Below are 17,503 nucleotides of genomic sequence, written 5' to 3' on the forward strand. Positions count from 1 at the left end.
CTCATCCCTTTAGAGTGAAATGAAAATGTGTAGATGCTCAAGTTCGGAAATGTTTTTGAAATTAATTCCCTCATCACATAGGTCCAGAGCTTCTGCGTGAGGCAGGCCCTGTCTTAAAGGCCATGGAAACCGTGGTTTTCAAGACAGGCCTGGGCCTCACTCTCCAAGATCTCTGAGCCAACAGGACCAGCACAGATCAGATCTTGGTATATAGTTGACTGTAAGCAGTGACAGCATTTCGGAAGGAGAGGAACAAGGGTTTGCTGGGGGACAGTGACGGTAACCTGGTGTGGATTGGTGGGTCAGGTGTAACACCTCAGAGAAAGTGGCATTTAAGCTAAGCATCAGACACACACCTGGATTCTAACTGTGACACGTCACCCTCCCGAAGCTCACCAGACCACAGAGGTATAAATAGTGCAGGACTCAGATGTCTCTGCCCCCACCCTGGGTCCCTTATCTATCCCTCTAGAAAATCCCTTTTAGGCATGTCCCTAGGTGGGAAATGGGGTTCCTCCAGGTTTGGGCTCTGACAGGCAGGGGGTGTACAAAGCGCCCTGGGACAACACAGAGGGAGAGGACGTCCAGGAAATTTTGCCAAGGCAGAGCTTGAAAGGTGAGTAGGGCACAGGGGCAGAGGGAGGCAGAGGACTTTCTCTACACAGGCACGGAGGCCTGCACAAGTGTGGCGTGTCCCAAACACTGTGTGAAGGCCAGGGCCACTGGATGTCAGGAGTGAGGAGAGGAGGCTTGACACGACTGGGAAAGGGCGTGAGGCTTGGAATTTATTCTGGATGTGCCACATAGACGTGGAAGGGTTTGAGGACGGACCAGACAGGGATTGTGAGCTGGGTACTAAGCCAGGCAGGAATCTCTTGGAGCCTGGTATGGAGGAAGGTTAGGTGGGGGAGACCCTGGAGAAAAGGACCCTGGTGAGTCGGCCACCTGTCCTGAGGCCTCCTGCTCTACCTGTCCACTCTGGGAACCGCGGAAAAGGCCTGGCCAGGAGGTGAATAGACTTGCTCTGGCCCCATCTCTTGGCCACTGGCAAGAGTTAAGCAAGTTATGACTTGTCCCCAAGTGGAGAGTTTCTGGAGGCTGGGGTCAGGGGTTTCAGTTCCCCTTGACAATTACTGGACTCTACAGATTCCTGAGTCCTCCTGTGGCCAGGCCCAAGCTGGTGCCAGAGCACACAAATGAGTCAGGACCTTCCTCTTTCGAGAGGAGTCTCCATTCTGGGGAGGTTGTGTGACAAAGCCCTGTCAGGAACTCTTAGGGCTTGATCGTGGAGAATGAGTAAGTCAGAAGGCCCTGTAGGGGAAGGAGTGAGGCTGGGGCCTGGTTTTTGAGAATCAGACCAATCCTCATCTGCCACAGTGAGGGAGGCTGTTATTCTTTTACTTTTCTTTCTTTCTTTTTTTTGTACCAAGGAATTGAACCCAGGGCTGCTTTACCACTGAGCCACATCCCCAGCCCTTTTTATTTTTTTTTTTATTTTGAGACAGGGTCTTGCTAAGTTGTTGAGGCTGGCTTTGAATTTGCAATCCTCCTGCCTCAGCCTCCTGAGCCACTGGGATTGTGGGTGTGAGCCACCTCATCACCCAGCAGGATCCTGTTATTCTTCCCTCACAACTAAGAAGAACTTCTGCCTGACCTATAGGTCCTACCTAAGCTGGTGCCTGTCTGCCTGTTTGACTTTTACTCCTTTTCTCCTGGCTCAGGAAGCTCAAGTCACTTGCCTTCTTGCTGTTCTTTAAACCTTGTTCCGTCTCAGGACCTTGGCACTTGCTGTGTCCTTGTCAGGAAGGCTCTTACCTCCACACTTCATTTGGGCTGCTGCTCAGAACTCAACTTCCCTGACAGACCTTTCTTGACCACTTGGTCTAAAATAACATCATCTTTGAACACACCCCTTCCTGCTTTATTTTCCTTCTTAGCTCTTAAGTATACTTTCTTGTCTACTTTATCTTTCCCTCCACTAGAAGACCAATGCGATGAGAGCAGGAACTTGGTCTCATTCATGGCACTACCCCAGTGTCCGGCACAAGGCACAGAGTAAGTGCTCAATGGCTGTTTGTCAAATGAACTGGAGCCAGATCCCCTGTCATCCTGTTCGCCCAATATAGTGGTGGAGGAGGATGTCTGCTGTGCCAAGTGGGGTTGGGGGAACTCACCTTCTGGGGATTTGCACTGTCAGTGCTGTGAGGGGCCTTTGGTAAACCAGCCTACCTCCTACCTGAGCCTCGAAGCAACCAGACTACAAAACTGACACCTGAGCCTGCTGTGTTCCCATCTGGTGCTTCATCTCCCTCCCAACACTCCCCTCACTCCAGTTGATCCTCACCCCCAGCATCGCATCTGCTCATTGCCTACAGGTCGCTGCCCTCCCCTTCTTGACCCCCAGCATCCCCACTGCTGGCCCCTACTATCTCGCTGCAGCCACGAAGGAGGGAGGACCACAGACTGCAAAATAGGACATACTCGGCTTTGAGTCTAGGCTGTGTGCTGTGGGCAAATCACGTACTCTTTTAATACCTCAAGTTTCCTCATCTGCAAAATAATTTGTGTGTGTGTGGGGGGGATGAAGAGCAGTTGCACGTGTGACGATGACACTAATAATAGCTGCTATTATTGAGTACCTGCCAGGTGTTTGGCATTGTGCTAGGCGCTTTGAACTTTTTTTGCGCATTAAAAAAAATGGAGGAAAAAAAGCAAGCATGAAGTATCCCCAGAGTGTCAGGCCTGGTGCTCGGTGCTCTGAATTACAAAGGTGACTATAACCCATTTGTGCAGAGCTTACTATTCCATCGTGTGCACACACGCATACATACCTGAAGTAGCATACCAGTCAGACTGTGGGGGGCCTATGGTGCTTTTCAGCAGAAGCCCCAAGGGACGGTTTTGGAGCCATTGAGGCAGCAACTCTCAGAGACAAGGGACCAGCCCCAGCCATCCCTAATTCCCCTTTATCAACCCAGTGGGAACTTTCATTGTTCGCGTCTGGATTGCAGAGCCCAGCATGGGGCCTGGCCTAGAATTGGACTCAGGAAATGTTCATCAAATGAATGAATGAATGAACAAATGAACAAAGGAATATATTTAGACAGATGTCACCATTGCGTTTGCTTATTTGCTTAGGTCACCTTCTCCCTTTCCTCCCACCATCTTCACATCTTACTCACATATAGCATTTGTGGCTGATAATCATAATATTATTTCTGCCACTCACTTGCCTCCTTCTTTGTATTGGATTCTCTGCTAAATTACTTACAAGCATACTAGCATACTCCTCATACTAGCAATATGAGACAGACATTATTATTACCTTCATGTTATGTTGAGCAAACTAGGGCTCAGAGAAGTGAAGTGGCTTGCCCAGGGTTGCAAAGCAAGGGGGCAGCGGACCTGGTTTTTGACCCCGGTGGTCTTCTGCCCTGCAGAGGCACACGCTGTCTTGGTAGTCTGTATGCACACTCATTCTTGCAGTTTTCCCCTCCCAGCGATGGACTGGCCAAGCCAGGAACCAGGAGGCGGGAGCCTCAGCCTCTGGTCCAGGCTGTACCATAACCAGTTGAGTAACTTTGGGAAAATCTCTTTCTTCTCTTTTGGTCTCAGCTTTCCCTCCAGCTGTTCCTCTTGTCTATAAGCCCTTAACCAGTTTCCCGAAGAGGGGGAGGGGATGAAATTTGGCATGGTCCTATGCTGCCTACTTATTGAGAATCACTTTTCTTTTTCTTCCTTCCTTCCTTCCTTTCTTTCTTTCTTTCTTTCTTTCTTTTTTTTTTTTTTTTTTTTTTTTTTTTTTTTTTTTTTTTTGTGGTGCTGGGGCTCAAACCCAGGGCAGCCTTGGGCATGTCTACTTATTGAGAGCACAAACCACAGGAGCAAACTCTTCTCCATTCAGCAGACTTCACATTTTCATTCACATTCTTGAAGGCATTGCACTCTGCTGGGTTTGGATATGAGGGGATGTAAGGGAAACCTGGCTAGGAAAGGGGAAGAGAGAAGCATCATTCATTGTGGGCTCCCTGAGCTCTGGCTACAGTCCAGCCAATGTAGTGTTCATGAGCTCCACTTCACAAAATTACAGACAAATGGTGTGATGCACGTTCATTGTGGAAAAATAAAAAACAGATATTCAAAGAGAAAAAACATAATAATCTACTTAAATGAAAAAGAAAAATATAACTTCTTGGTTTCTCTCCTTCTACCTAGCTTTTTGTCAAGGGGAAGACTGCCTCTGAGTTTATCCAAAATACTCACTAAAATTCACGTGACAGTGATCCAAACTCAGGGTTCTGTTCTGAAACTTTTTGTTGTTTATTTTGGCCGTGGTGATTTTTTTTTTTAAACAAATTGGATTATTTCCTACATACTTGTGTATAACTTGCCTTTTTATCCCTTTTTTTTTTTTTTTTTTTTTTTTTTTTGCGGTATTGGGGATTGAACTCAGGGCCTTGTGCTTGCGAGGCAAGCACTCTACCAGCTGAGCTATCTCCCCAGCCCCCTTTTATCCTTTTAAGCAGTGAATTATGGGCAACGCTCCCTTGTCAATGAATTTATTTCACGTATATTTCCACAACTCCGTAGTGCCCTTTGTGTGGCTGATGTATGACCATTTATTGTGATGGTGCCCAGTCATAGGACGTTGTTTCCCAGTGTTCCCTGTTGTAATTGTTCCCAGTTAACAGAGGAGGATATTGAGGCCTGGACATGCGATCTCTCACATATGTGAAAACTTAAGGCATAGAGGGGGAGCTGGGGATGGATTAGGTGCTGGGGACAGGTCCCTGTCTCACTCACAGGGGGACTAAAGGGCCCTGAGAAGAGAGAAAAGCCTGAGAAGAGGAAGTCCCCCGACAGAAAGCATATGACCTGCCAGAGGGAAGACAGGGCATTTGGGGAGACCACCCTCTTTAGCCCCCAGACCCAGGGACAGCCAGGACCTGGGCCTCACCCCATCAGACTCCCCACCCTCTGCTGCCTCACTCCTGAGCCCACTTGCCGCCTGCTCCAACCTCGCCAGCTTATCAATAGGTTAAGTGGTCAGGTCAGCGATATTGACCATTTGATTAGGACCTTGTCAGATCAATCCCCAGCTCATCTCGTGGGCCTCCTCCCCTGCCCACACACCCCCTCCTGCTCTTCCGTGCCAGGAAGCAGGTGTCCATAGAAGCTTCTGCCCTCTCCATACAGAGCTCCCAAGCTGAGAGGCCCCCTGCCCTGTGTGGGCCACTCCTGGGCCTCTGTCCAGGTTTCTGCCCACTTTTTGCATCCAGCTCTGTTGCTTGCAGCCCTTAGATCTCATTTGCTCTGTGTCCTGTGCCTCTCAGATTCCAGTCAAACAGACCTGCCCCTCTTGGCTGTGTGACCCTGGGTAAGTGCCTTTACCTCTCAGAGCTTCCATGTCCTCAGCAGTGTCCTGGGAATGATATTCGCCAAAAATTGTGAGGATTCTGAGAGCACTCACCCGCAGAACATCTAGCCTCACCTGGTACATAGCCAGCCCTCAGCGACACGGGCTGCTCTCACTAAGGCTGCTCTGCTGAGTTATTCACTCCAGTATGTTCGTGGGTGCTGGTCTCTGTCCATCTGCCCCTTGTGAGGTTGTATGTGGGTGGTCTGCATCTCTGGGGCAAGTGGCACTGTCATCCTCAGGCTCTCCCAGGTGCTAGGCAATGCTAGGCAATGCTGGGCAATGCCGGGGACGCCCAGGGGAGCCAGGCCCACCTTGCCCTCAAGTAGCCCACCATCTGGCAGGCAGGTGGCAGAATAACCCCAGGACACAACAAGCCATTATAGATCCTGAGTGGGAGGGGCCAGGACTGAACCCTAGCCTGCTTTTCTCTGTGAACATGGAAGTCCACCCATACTGTGCAGCCGCTGCAAGGAACACGTCTCGGGAGCCAGACACACAGGGTTCAGATCCGGGCTCCTTCTCTTCCTGTGCCTGGTGACTGGGCCAACTGCCTCCCTCTGTTCCTCCTCAGAGTGCGCATCTGTGAAGTGGGGAGAAGGTGTCTTCTAAACACTCCTAGTCTCAAGGTACCGATGGCAGAAGTACAGCTTCCAGCACCATGGACTCCTTCCTTGGAGATGTTATCTACTTGGGAAAGGGGTCCTCTTCCCTCTGTCAGGGATATGGGGATTTGGGAGTCTGGGAGGTGGGATGGGGAGAGTTGGAGGAAGACAGGCCACGGTTGTGCTGCCCATGGGCAGTATACCAGGTGACGAGGGCAAAGAGACATGAGTGGGCCCTGCTGGAGAGAAGCCCCAACGTGGGGGGACTGCCTCTGGGGAAGACCCCGGCCATAAGGCACTGTCTGACTCCAGGCCCCTCTGAGACCTGGGGATTCCCTGCCCGCCCCGCCATCACTTACACCAATATTGACGGTTAATGCCGTGTCGCCACCGTGTTCAACACTCAGCGCGGCTAATTGTTTTGACTGGGAATCGGCAAGGCGATTAAACGCCATCGATTTTGCCCTGCGCGCTGCATCGATTTTTAAATTTCCTATTGATCCTGGCCCTAAATCTCCTTAACCAAGACCTCACCGTGGAGATGACAGCCGCTGATTAGCTCTGGGGCGGGGGGTGGGGGGAGCAGCCCCTGAGGGGGAGCAACCCCTGCTCCTCCCTTGCCTCAGGGACGGGGGTCCTGATCCCCTTCTGCCCTTGAGGATGGAGGCCCAGCAAGAGGCCTATGGAGAGAAAGGGAAATGAGGGAGATTTGGGGGACCCCTGGTTCTGTTTACCCCCCTTTTCTCTCCTATTCGAACTTTTCTCTCTGGCTATTCACTCTTCCTCTCTGTGTCTCCCTATCTCTTTTCTCTCATCTATCTCTTCCCTCCATCTCGGTCTATCTTGTTCTCTTTCTCTTTTCTCCTCCTGAACTCTGATACCTCCCTGAATTCTGTGTGTCCTGGGACTCAGTCTCCCCATCTGGGCCAGCAGATCTGCCATGAGATAGAAAAGTCATTTATCAAACACTGAAGGCCATGGTCAGTCCTGCCTCTCCTCTCCCCTCCCCTCTCAGGAGCAAACTCACAGGGACACACAGATGTCAGGCAGAGCTGGGCTTCCTGGCTTTGTGACCTTGCCCACAGGGCTCTGCCACTCTGAACCATGGCTTACTGTCCACTTGTCAGTGCCTGCCTTGTAGGAAGGACTGATTGTAATCCTGGAAAGTCTCTCCCTATCCCACAGTCCCTGCCTGGCCCCTTCTCTGAATGCCCACAGCAAGCAGAGGCAAGGGTTGTTCTTATGTGGGTTCAAGCAGCTTTTTTAAGAAGAGAGGAGGTTTCCTGCCTCCTGAGCTCTCTAGCCAGCTCTTTCCCTCACTGAGCTGTACACAATCCCAGACGGGTCACACCTCCTGCAGCCTCATCCACCACATCTGTAAAGTAGGGACAATAACACCTTGCTCCTCCTTCTTGCAGGGCTGTAGAGAAGCTTAGCAAAAACACTTTGGGGGTGGGTCTTCATCCCTCCTGTCTATCTCTCTGTCTTCTCCATCTCTACACAGCATGCAGAAGGACCTAAACCAAAGATAAACTGCATCCTGTCCCTCCCGCTCTCTGATGGACCCTAGCTGCTTGGACCAGGTTCTTGAGGCCTGACAGGGTGCTGCTCCTGTGATCTCCAAAGACTCATCCTTTCCTACTCTGTCACTGAACCCCGGGAAGGCAAAGGACTCGCATACTCTTTCCTTCTACCTGGCTCTTTGTCTGACTTGAGTTTATTTGTCTTGGGTGTTGATTACTCCATAAGATCTTTCCTATAGGATTCCTGAAGCACCCTCTGTCTACTCCAGAGTGTTGGCATTGGCTCTTTACTCTGTATCCCCAACTTGCTTATGAACCTCACAGTAGACAGAGCGGAGGCCTGTCGAATTCATGTCTGTACCCCCTCAATATTTGTTAACTGAATAAAGGAATAAATGAATGCACAAATGTGCAAGTCAGAAATATCATCATTAGGACTTTCGTTTTCATCTCCCCGCAGCACATAGGCACCTCATAATGAGAAACCCTTTACATTTCTTTCTCCCTGTATCCTCCCAACAGTCTTTTGAGATGCACAGTTTGCTAATTAATTAATATCCATTCATCCATTCATTCAGTCATCCATTATGTACTTAGTATCTCAAATTTACCAGGCCCTCTGCCAAATGCTAAGACTGCAAGATAGTCCCTGTCATTTAAGGAGGGAAAAACAGGTATTCAACTAGGGCAGGCACCAACGTGCCCATTACGAGAACATGGACACATTTCAGAGGCCATACATGAAGACCGAAGGTAACAAGTGGGTGGCAGGAACTGAGTTCCAGGCACCTGCCTTCACAGTTCGCCAGCCCGCAACTCCTGATGGTGAGACAGGAAGAAAATCCATCTGCTAGAGGGGTGTGTCATCCTGCGGGAGGCTGAGACCCTGGAATGTTGACTCTATTCTCTCTCTGTGTCTCTCTAGGTTCTCTACTGGACCGGGTTGGTGGCCTGAATGTATTAGCTTTGCTGTGTCTGCCCAAGAGGTAAGAGCCATGGTATTGTTGTGTTGGGTGATCCTGATTGCTCACAGAAACTTCTGCTTTCCAATGTTCATCACTGGCCTCCCTCAGGAGGTTGCTTCCCTTCTCTGTGCTGTCCCCAAACCCCAGAGGTTAGAGTCTGACTGTTTTCTTCCTCCATATATCCCATGGCTTTCTGGCCAAATCAGTAGTTCTAGTGTTGGTAACCATAGGTGTTTCTTTGGATGAGTATTAGGGGTCAGTGGGAGAGAGATGAGGTTAACAGTGGCTCAGATCACAGCTCTGGGGTTAGGTATGCCTAATTGCAAGGGACTTGGAAAAGTCAATGCCTCCATTCTTCACCTACAAGTGGGAATAATAACAGAACCCACCTTAAGTGCTGTGTAGAGGACAAATGAGATAGAGGAAGGATAGGCAGCAGGTGGCTCTGTGATCCTGGGCATGGCTCAGTTTCCCCATCTGTCAAAGAATGGGAAATCACAGTATCAACCACACAAAGATATTGCAAAGATGAAAGAAGTTCTCTGTAAATCATGTAGCCTTAGGAAATAGGAGCTCAAGATACATCTGGAAGCAATACCCTGAGCAAATACTACTTTGTGAAGTCCCAGTGAGGTGACCAAACTGAAGCCAAAATTTCCCAGCCACTCAAATCTGTGGGAAGCAAGGGCTCCGGGCATTAGCCTTGGTGGGGGCTGCACTTGGCTTCTTGTGGCTCTAGCAATGAGCATCAGTGTAGGGTGGGTCCACGGACTATGCTCATGTACAGAGGTAGCCCTGACTTGCCAGATTTTCTGATTTTTCAAGAGAAGCCAGAAATCCCAATTTTTATGTGAAATCTTCCAGTTCTTTCTTCTCCACCCGTCTCCCCAGTACTGAGCATTGAACCCAGGGCTGCTTGCATGTTAGACAAACACTCTACCACTGAGCTACACACCTAGCCCTTTTTATTTTTAGATAGTATCTTGCTGAGTTGCCCAGACCGTCCTCAAACTTGCCATCCGCCTGCCTCAGCCTCCTACATAACTGGTATTACAGGCGAATGCCACCATACCCAGGTAAAATCTCCCAGACTCTAAATGTTGACAGCTAAGGCAAGGTTTCAAAAATCTCATTGTGGTCCCAAACATACTTTGGGGGCAAACTTTGGCTTTCGATGCCTAGTTTTGCAGCAGTATAGGCCTCCAAGGAAAACATATAACTACCTGGTTGTGTTATCACTTGGGGATATTCATAGACCCCAAAGCTTATCCACAGATCCCTCTTCTGTGAGGTATAGGTGTATTATTTACAAGATGTCCTTTCATTAGTGTGCCTTCTTCAGGGAACCAGAGTTGTGGCTTTCCCAGGAATACTCCTGTCCTCTCCGATACCCTCAAGGTTGAAAAGAGGGTCTGGGATCTTCTAGGTTGCAGAGTTAATTTGGGGATTAGAGGCTGGCTTTGAGGAGTGCCTGAAATTTAGACTAAAGTAACAGAAGGCTTTAATTATGTTTCAGAGTTGGTAGGGGTTGCAGTTAGGTCTATTATTTTAACTCTTTGTCTTCCAATAGGTGTTCATTAAGTATCATAGTTTTATGGACATATGGACAGAGTTGGTAACATGTGAGGGAGAGTTGTTACATTCCAATAAGGAAACATATTTATTAGGGGCCACCTATGTGCCAGGCCCTGTTTAGGCATTTTGCCTTTAATCTGTACTGTGACCCTGTGAAGTTGGTTTTAGTCACCTGTTACAGGGGAAGGAAACTAAGGAACAAAAAGGGAAGGCAACTTGCCTAATGTCTTCCAGCATGTCCATAGTCGAGTCAGAGTTTGAACTCAAGTCTGCCTGAACTTAGTTTTTGTTCTTCTGTCTCACCAAAACCTACCATAGTTTTTTGAATCTCCACAGGGTTGCAGATCTTTTTGCTTTGGGAGTAAATTTGATTTGGGAGAACACCTGAAGTCTGATTTAGCACCAACTCTGCTAAACCTAGGGATGAAGGTGTTGCATAATACTGGGGCTACCTGTGGGTTTTCCAGTAAAACTAGAGAAAATAATTCAGTAGAGAGGCATTTTGCTGATGGAGTTTGTAAACTTGCCTTGGAGGCTGTTGCCAGATATCTGAGTGGTTCAAGGACAAGCTCAACCCTCAGGGAGACATCTTTGAAAGCGGTCACACACTTTTAGGTATATAATTTTGTCACACAACTACAACAAATATTGCCCCCACCTCCACTGCCTTTCCTTCATAGCCACACTTGGAAGGTAAGTAGTTCCCCTAAACTGCCTGGAGGCTTCCTCCATGCTCCATGTCCCCACGGTGAGCAGGACTGCCAGCCCAGCCTGGGCCCAGGTCTGCCTCGGCGGCCTTGCTAGGGCTTGGCCCCGCCTCCCTCACTCTCCGGGCACCTTCCTCCAGTTCTCTCCCCCCCACGTCAGGGCCTTCGCTCCACTATTGGTTGGGTTCACTCTCTGCCTCCCTCAGCTCCCCTACTTTGAGCAACCTTCCTGATCACTGGGCAAGATTATACCCCTCTTCCCTGCTGAGCACTGTTGCCATGCTGATTATACATTATGTGCTTAGTGTCTCCCCCATAAGCTTCACGGTGAGGGGAAGCTGTTTGTCTAACACGTCGGCACCGAATCCCTGGCACAATATAAATGCTCAGTAAGTATTTGTTGAGTGAATACATAAGTGAGCAAACAGACACATAAACCCTTATCCATTCATTTATTCTTGCAGCCAACATTTTCAGGAATTTCTTGTGCACTAGGCCTCGAAACATTGAAGGAGAAGAGAAGAGGCAGGTCTTCTGAGGCCTCAGAGGGACCCCCCCTCCCCCAGCTGGTGAAGAGTCAGGCATAAACACTTTTAGCCTGAATCAGGGGACTGCAAGGTGCTGGGTTAGGGAAGAAAGAAAGAGACTGGCTTGCTTAGGGGGCTTCCAGAAGTATTTTGGAGGCGATGATAAAGGAAAGCTCTTGAGGGTTAGGAGAAGCCAAGGAGTAAGTTAGAGTTCTGGTGAGTGGGAAGGTGTGGCTAGCTGACTGGCTCTTATTCACTATGGGTGGATCCCAGTCTGGCCTCAGAGTCCCCATGGCCAGTTATCTGGGCCTGATACCCTCAGAGTACCAGGGCAGGAGCAGGGCTGCGTTATCACCTTGTCTCTCCCTCCCTTTTGTCCCTCCATCCTTACACAAAAGGGCATGTGAAACTGGTCTCAGGGTCACAGAGATGACTCAGATGTGCTCACGAGTTGAGGGGGGGGTGGTTTCCCCAGGGAACCCAAACTAACCAAAGGAGTCCTAAAGGCCTCGGAAGCAGGAATTTAGCTGTGGGTGAAAGACTTTCATCACCGTGTCTGGTGAGGTGACGTGAAGAGGACTCAGGGCTGCGTGAGGAGGGGTGTTGAGCCACAAAGTGGAGTGGCTCTCCCCAGGTGAGGGTGTAGGGGTGGTGGTGGGTGCAGATAAGATCCAGAAGTGAGTAGGTGGGTCAGGGACTCATCTAGATCTTCAGGCCCAATCAGTTTCCTTCTGCATCGCAATTGGGGTGCTTTGGCTTTAGGACTAGGGCGTTTGCTGTTACAGATGTGGCTCGAGGGGCACTGGAACACAGCTTCAGTGGGGGCAGGCAGCTCTCTTGGTGTGAGTGACTTTGGGATGAGACCCATGAGATACTCTATAGGTGGCAGCTGTGTGAGCCAGGTTGTGGGTAGGGGCCGTGGGCATGGTGTTCTTCACTGGATTTATAGTCCAAAAGCCAGGGGCTGTCTCCCATCGTGGGTGTGGGGAGGTGGTAAGAGATTGCTTGATCCCTTTGGCTGAGTGTTGTCACTGGGTGGGGTGGGTAGTGACAGCTATAGACTGGGAGTGTCTGTAGGCCACGGGGTGGGCTAGGCAGAAGTGGATGAGGTAAACATGGCTCACGTCTCTTAGCAAGTTTGGAATAATGGGTCCCTGAAACCCCTGACAGTCCCACAGCAACTGAAGGCCGAGTGCCCACCATTCTGGCAAGCATGGAGCCCCAGGGGCTGAGGGCAGGCACAGGGCTCTGACTTCAGATAGAGAGAGATGCTCCTCAGGGGTCTGTGTGAGAGCTGGCAGACCGAGGGTGGGTCTGAGAGTCCAACCCTTGATGTTTTAGCAAGGTTTGTTGGGAATCGCGATGAGTGTCCCAAGCCCACCCAGGACTGCAGATCTTGGTTCCTGGTCTTCCTTCCTTTCTTCTCTGCCAGGTGGTTCCACCCTGTCCTCTTCTTTCTTCATTTTCTGAGTCTTCATCTGTATTTTAGCCTCTCCATTCCTTACTGGTCACCTCCTTTTCCTTTGTGCCAGGGTTTCTGAGTCTTGCTTGTGGGGAGTACGCGTCTTACTTCTGTCTCCAGCGAGAGCCACAGGAGATGTGGAGCCTGCTGGGGGTGAGGAGCGGGCAAGGACAGGGAGAAGGAAATAAGGCCCTTGAAGGAAAAACAGGAGCCGAGCTCTCTCCCTGCCCTGTCACCGCAGGACCGCTTCCCGGACTCCTGCGCTGCCATCGCCTGGGCTCCTCTGGGGGCCCAGAGGCATCATTCAAGAAAGGGAGTCCAGAAATATGCCAGAGGGGCGTGGAGAGAGACTCGAGGACTCGGAGCGCATCCTGTGAGAGAGGCATGTAGAGAGAAGGAGCAAGGGGAAGAATGACGAAGGGGAAGGGAGATGGGAAAGTCAGGCGAGAAAGCAGAGCAAGGGACACAGAGTGAGGAAGAGACGGGGAGAGAGAGCACATGAGTGTGAGCGTGGTAGGTGACAGAGGAAGGCCACTGGGTTGGGGGGCGGTGAGAAAGAATGGGGGGATGAGGCTGAGGGCAGCCCAGGAAAAGGGGCTGTGGGGCAGGAAAGTGCCTCACGCCTGGGTTCCTGCGCCCTCCTCAGGCTCACTGTGACTGGCAGACTGTGAGGAACTTGTCCAAGGCTCCCGGTGCCTGTGTCCCGGTGTGTGCAGGGTGAGCGTGGTGGGGGGTCCCTGCTCCCACCCACCCTGTGGTCCTGAGCCCAGCCCATGCTCCTGCTCCTGGCTCCTAGGGGCCCGATGCGCTGTTGGAAGGGCTCGGCAATCCCTGACTTCCCACCTGGAGGGTGGGAGAAAGCTGACGTGTGTGTGTGCGTGTGTGTGTGTGTGTGTGTGTGTGTGTGTGTGTGTGTGTGTGAGACTAACCACTTGGGACCTGGCCTCCCTCCCTTCGGCTTGCTGTCCTGGAGTTCCTAGTACCTCAGCAACTTCCCTCCACCTCCGGCTGCGGCTCTCTTTCATCCCTGGCTCTCGCTCTGTCTCGGCCTTGCTTCATTCTCTCACTCAGGCTTCTATCCCTCTCTGTGTGCTCGTTCTCCCCGCCACCCAGGGGCTCCCTCGTTCTCCCTCTTGGCTCCCATTCTCTCTTGATCTGTGTCCTCTGTGTGGCTGCTCATCTCTGGCTTTTCACTCTCGTCTTGTCTCTCCCTGTCTCTCCGCATCCCTCTGCTCTCGTTCTCTGTGTGTCTCTCGAGCATGTTCTTTCCATGTTCCCTTCCGCCCCTTTTTCCCTCTGCCTTTGCCTCCTGGTTGCTGTGTCTGTGTCCCTTCTCTCTTTCATCTTCTGACTCTGCTTCTCCCTCTGTGTCTCTCTCTGTGTCCCACTGTCTCTCACTCTGCCAATCTCTTCTCCATCCTTGTCTCTCTGGGTCTCTGGCTGTCCATCCCTGCCTGTGTGCTGTGTCTCTCTCTTGCTTTCCCTCCCCCCTTTTCTGTTTCTAACACCCACACTCACATCCTACCTCAGGAGTAATTGCTTTTGTCTGGGTTGGACTGGACTTGTGGTGGGGGGAGGACGGGGGGAGCGGGTGGCGCTGGGGGGGTTGGGAGGGACGGAGGTCGCTTGGTGGAGCTGAGGTGACATCCACCAAAGCAGGGGGTGTTGAGGAGCAGAGGTACTGCCTGCCCAAGGTGGGAGAAGGGAAGGGGCCTGTGCCCACCCTGGCGGGGTCTGGGGCCTCTGGCAGGAAAGGGAAGGAAGGCAGGCAGGCCCTCGCACTGGTATTTGGAGATGATGAATTGATGAAAAGGCCAAGCCAGTGTCTCAGTGGCAGCCTCTGCCACCTTGCCCCCTCCTCAGTCCAAGACTCAGGGGTGTAGCTTCTCCGCCCCACATACACCATCATGTGCACAAGTCACCATGACACACATAGGGACACACCCAGAGCCTCCATTCCACTCATGGAAATGCATTCAGCCGTCGACACACAGGGATACCTGGAGCACGTAGACACAGAGAACCACATGGAAACTCCTACACTCAAAGAGAAAGAGCTTCTGATGCACACAGATACAGCCACACAGTCCTGAAGCGCACGCTCAGCCCCCAGCAACAAGGCACCGGCACACGTGGAGAATCGCTCATGGAAATGCCCGTGTTCAGACATACTCTGCCGGGGCCATGTACATGCCACCACACGCAGAGAGCACATAGGAACATGCAGCCTTCACGTTTCCTGGGGACAGAGAGTATTCCCTGAAGTGCTCCTGGGATACATTCACACGTCCCCAAGAGGACACTCAGGTTCAGGGAGACACACACACATGGAAATACACACACAACCCCAGAGGGCCCCTGGGACACACCCACAGACTCATGGTCACACAGACATGACTCAGGAGCCAAGACACCCAGGACGCACAGCCCCTGAGTGCCCAGCAGAGCTCATGGACCTGCTCACACCCTGTACGTATAGCAACTCGGACACCATACAAGTCCCCCATTCCCACACACGTGCAGGCCAGGCCCTGGGGTGAGGGCGAGGCAGGTTCCACCCACAGAAAGCCGCAGGATGGGGCAGGCTTGGCCCTGGGGGAGGGTGGCAGGCTTGCCTGAGGTGCCCACTCTTCTCTTTGCATCCGTCCACCCTAGCTCATTCCAGCACCCCAGGCCCTCCCTTCCCATGGACTTAGGACTGTGTGTCTCCAGTGCCCCCAGGGGCCCCTGCCCACCTCCCAGAGCTTTATCCCTCACCTACCTTCAAAGGGCCTCATCTCCTTAAGCCGCTCCCAACTGAGGGGATGCCTGCTTTCTCTCTGGGGAGTGTCTCAATTTATCCCAGTCCCCTTACCTGCAGGTGGGACCACCATTCCCGTCTGCTTCCCTGCCCACTCCCATACTCACCCCCTTTCTTGGCTGTCCAAGCTCTCAGCCTCCCTAAGCTCTCCCGCTGTAGGGGAGTGGTGGTAGGGGCCCTGGCCCCTCAGAAGCTGGGGTAAGGGGTGCATGGGGGTGGGGGGCCTGGGTGCGGCTGGCTCCGGGAAGGGAAGCAAGGCAAGCAAAGGAGAGAGAGAGAGAGAGAGAGAGAGAGAGAGAGAGAGAGAGAGAGAGAGAGAGAGAGGGAGAGGCAGGCAGCCAGCCAGCCGGCTTTATATCCCTGCCGTATTGATCTACCATGTCACAGCCCCGGTCGATAGCCAGCCGAGAAAGAGAGGGAGAGAAGGGAGGGGAGGTTTGGGGGAGGGCAGCCGGGACCCCTATAGTCCTTGGTCCATCTGGGGCCTCCTGGGCAGGCTGTGGGGGCATGCTTGAGCCTGGCCCACTTCCCCAAAAGAGGTCTGCCCTGCCCTCTCCCTCCCCCACCCTGGCTGCGGCCCTCTCCCTGAGAGCCATCTCAGCCTTGGTAGGAGAATTTAGGCACAGAAGATCTGCCCATCTCTTTCTGTCTCTCTGGCAGTTCTTTATCCCTGCTCAGAGCTGCTTGCCACCTTAGCCCCCCTTTGCCCTCCATAGTCAGGAAGGGCAGGTCCCCGAGGCAGTGTCCTGTTTATTTGGGGGTAGACAGGACTGTAGATCCTCTTCCTTTGCTGTTTGACCATGAGCCAAAGCGAAACCTCTCTGAAGGCCCTTCCTTGCACTTAGGAGCATCCTATCTGCGTGGTTTTGCCCTTTTCATCTGCTTCTCACTATAACTGTGCCAAGCCAGTGCCAGGACAGATCACACTGAGGATTTCTTTCTTCTGGTTCTTTTTCCTCCCTGCTGGCCTAAGCCAGAAGAGACTCAGCCTCTGCCCGCTTCAGCTTTCTTTCCTTCTCCATAGAACCTCCTACTACCTGCCCCCTCCATCTAAGTCACCCCTGACCTGGGCGGGGAAGGAAGATGTCTCCCCTGGTAGGAAGGGGTGGTGGGGAAAGGCTCCGGGACAGCACTGGGAAGACTGGGGCTGTGCCTCCATCCACGATCCTATCCGTTGCTCTGTCTTCCCTCACTGGACCTCAGTTTCCCTCCTTCCCCCATGCAACCCTGCTCCTGCTGGAAGGTTCTGTATGGCCCTGGAATTCATTGAGATTGGTGCAGATGGCAGGCAAGGCCATCAGGAGGGTGAGACCAGGACCAGGAGGGTGCCTGGTCCAGCCCCTCCCTCAGCCAGGACTGCTGGGTCCCAGGTGTTTCCCCCAGCCCCCAACTCCCCGGGGCTCCAGTTCTTTGTCTGCCCAGATCCTCCTCCCCTCCAAGCCCAGCCTGGAGAGGTTGAGGAATCACCTTAGCCTTGACCCGAGGGGGCGGGCCGAGGAGGGGCCAGCAGCCCCCACCCCGCCTCCTGCCCATGGCCATCTCCAGTCCCTCTCCTGCTTCCCTGAGTACCAGGCACCCCCCACCCCAGCATCAGGCCACTGCTCCCTTTGTTAGGAAGGGGGAGGGGAAAGAGACGAGCTGAGGGGACGTGGCCTGACCCCCGACCTCTCCCCCTCCCTCCTCCCATCTGGGTCCCTAGGGGCTCAGAGCCCCCTTGACGGACAGTTCTGACCATCAGCCAAATGGCTCAGGGAGTGAGCAGGGGGCCAGGTAGGGGGGAGGGGAGGAAGGTCTGGACAGGGCTCTGGGCCCACTATGGGTGTGGGGGTGCTCCACGGTGAACAGAGGCTCTAGGAGGGGTGACAGGAGAAGCTACGCATGTAAGGGGCCAGGCTGTAGGGGGGGACCTGATCGAACTTGGGA

At 52.4% G+C, this 17,503-nt stretch overlaps 1 protein-coding gene across 1 annotated transcript in view; it reads left to right on the plus strand.

Moving 5' to 3' along the window:
• The first annotated feature begins 8,496 nt into the window (after positions 1–8,496).
• POU2F2 (POU class 2 homeobox 2) overlaps positions 8,497–17,503 on the plus strand; it is a 60,476-nt gene continuing 51,469 nt past the window's right edge. The window contains exon 1 of the mRNA XM_079119393.1: positions 8,497–8,530. The gene's annotated coding sequence lies outside the window, so the exon portion shown is untranslated. The remainder of the gene's footprint in view (positions 8,531–17,503) is intronic.

Source organism: Sciurus vulgaris (assembly GCF_902686455.1).
Source record: "Sciurus vulgaris genome assembly, chromosome: 17".
NCBI lineage: Eukaryota > Metazoa > Chordata > Mammalia > Rodentia > Sciuridae > Sciurus > Sciurus vulgaris.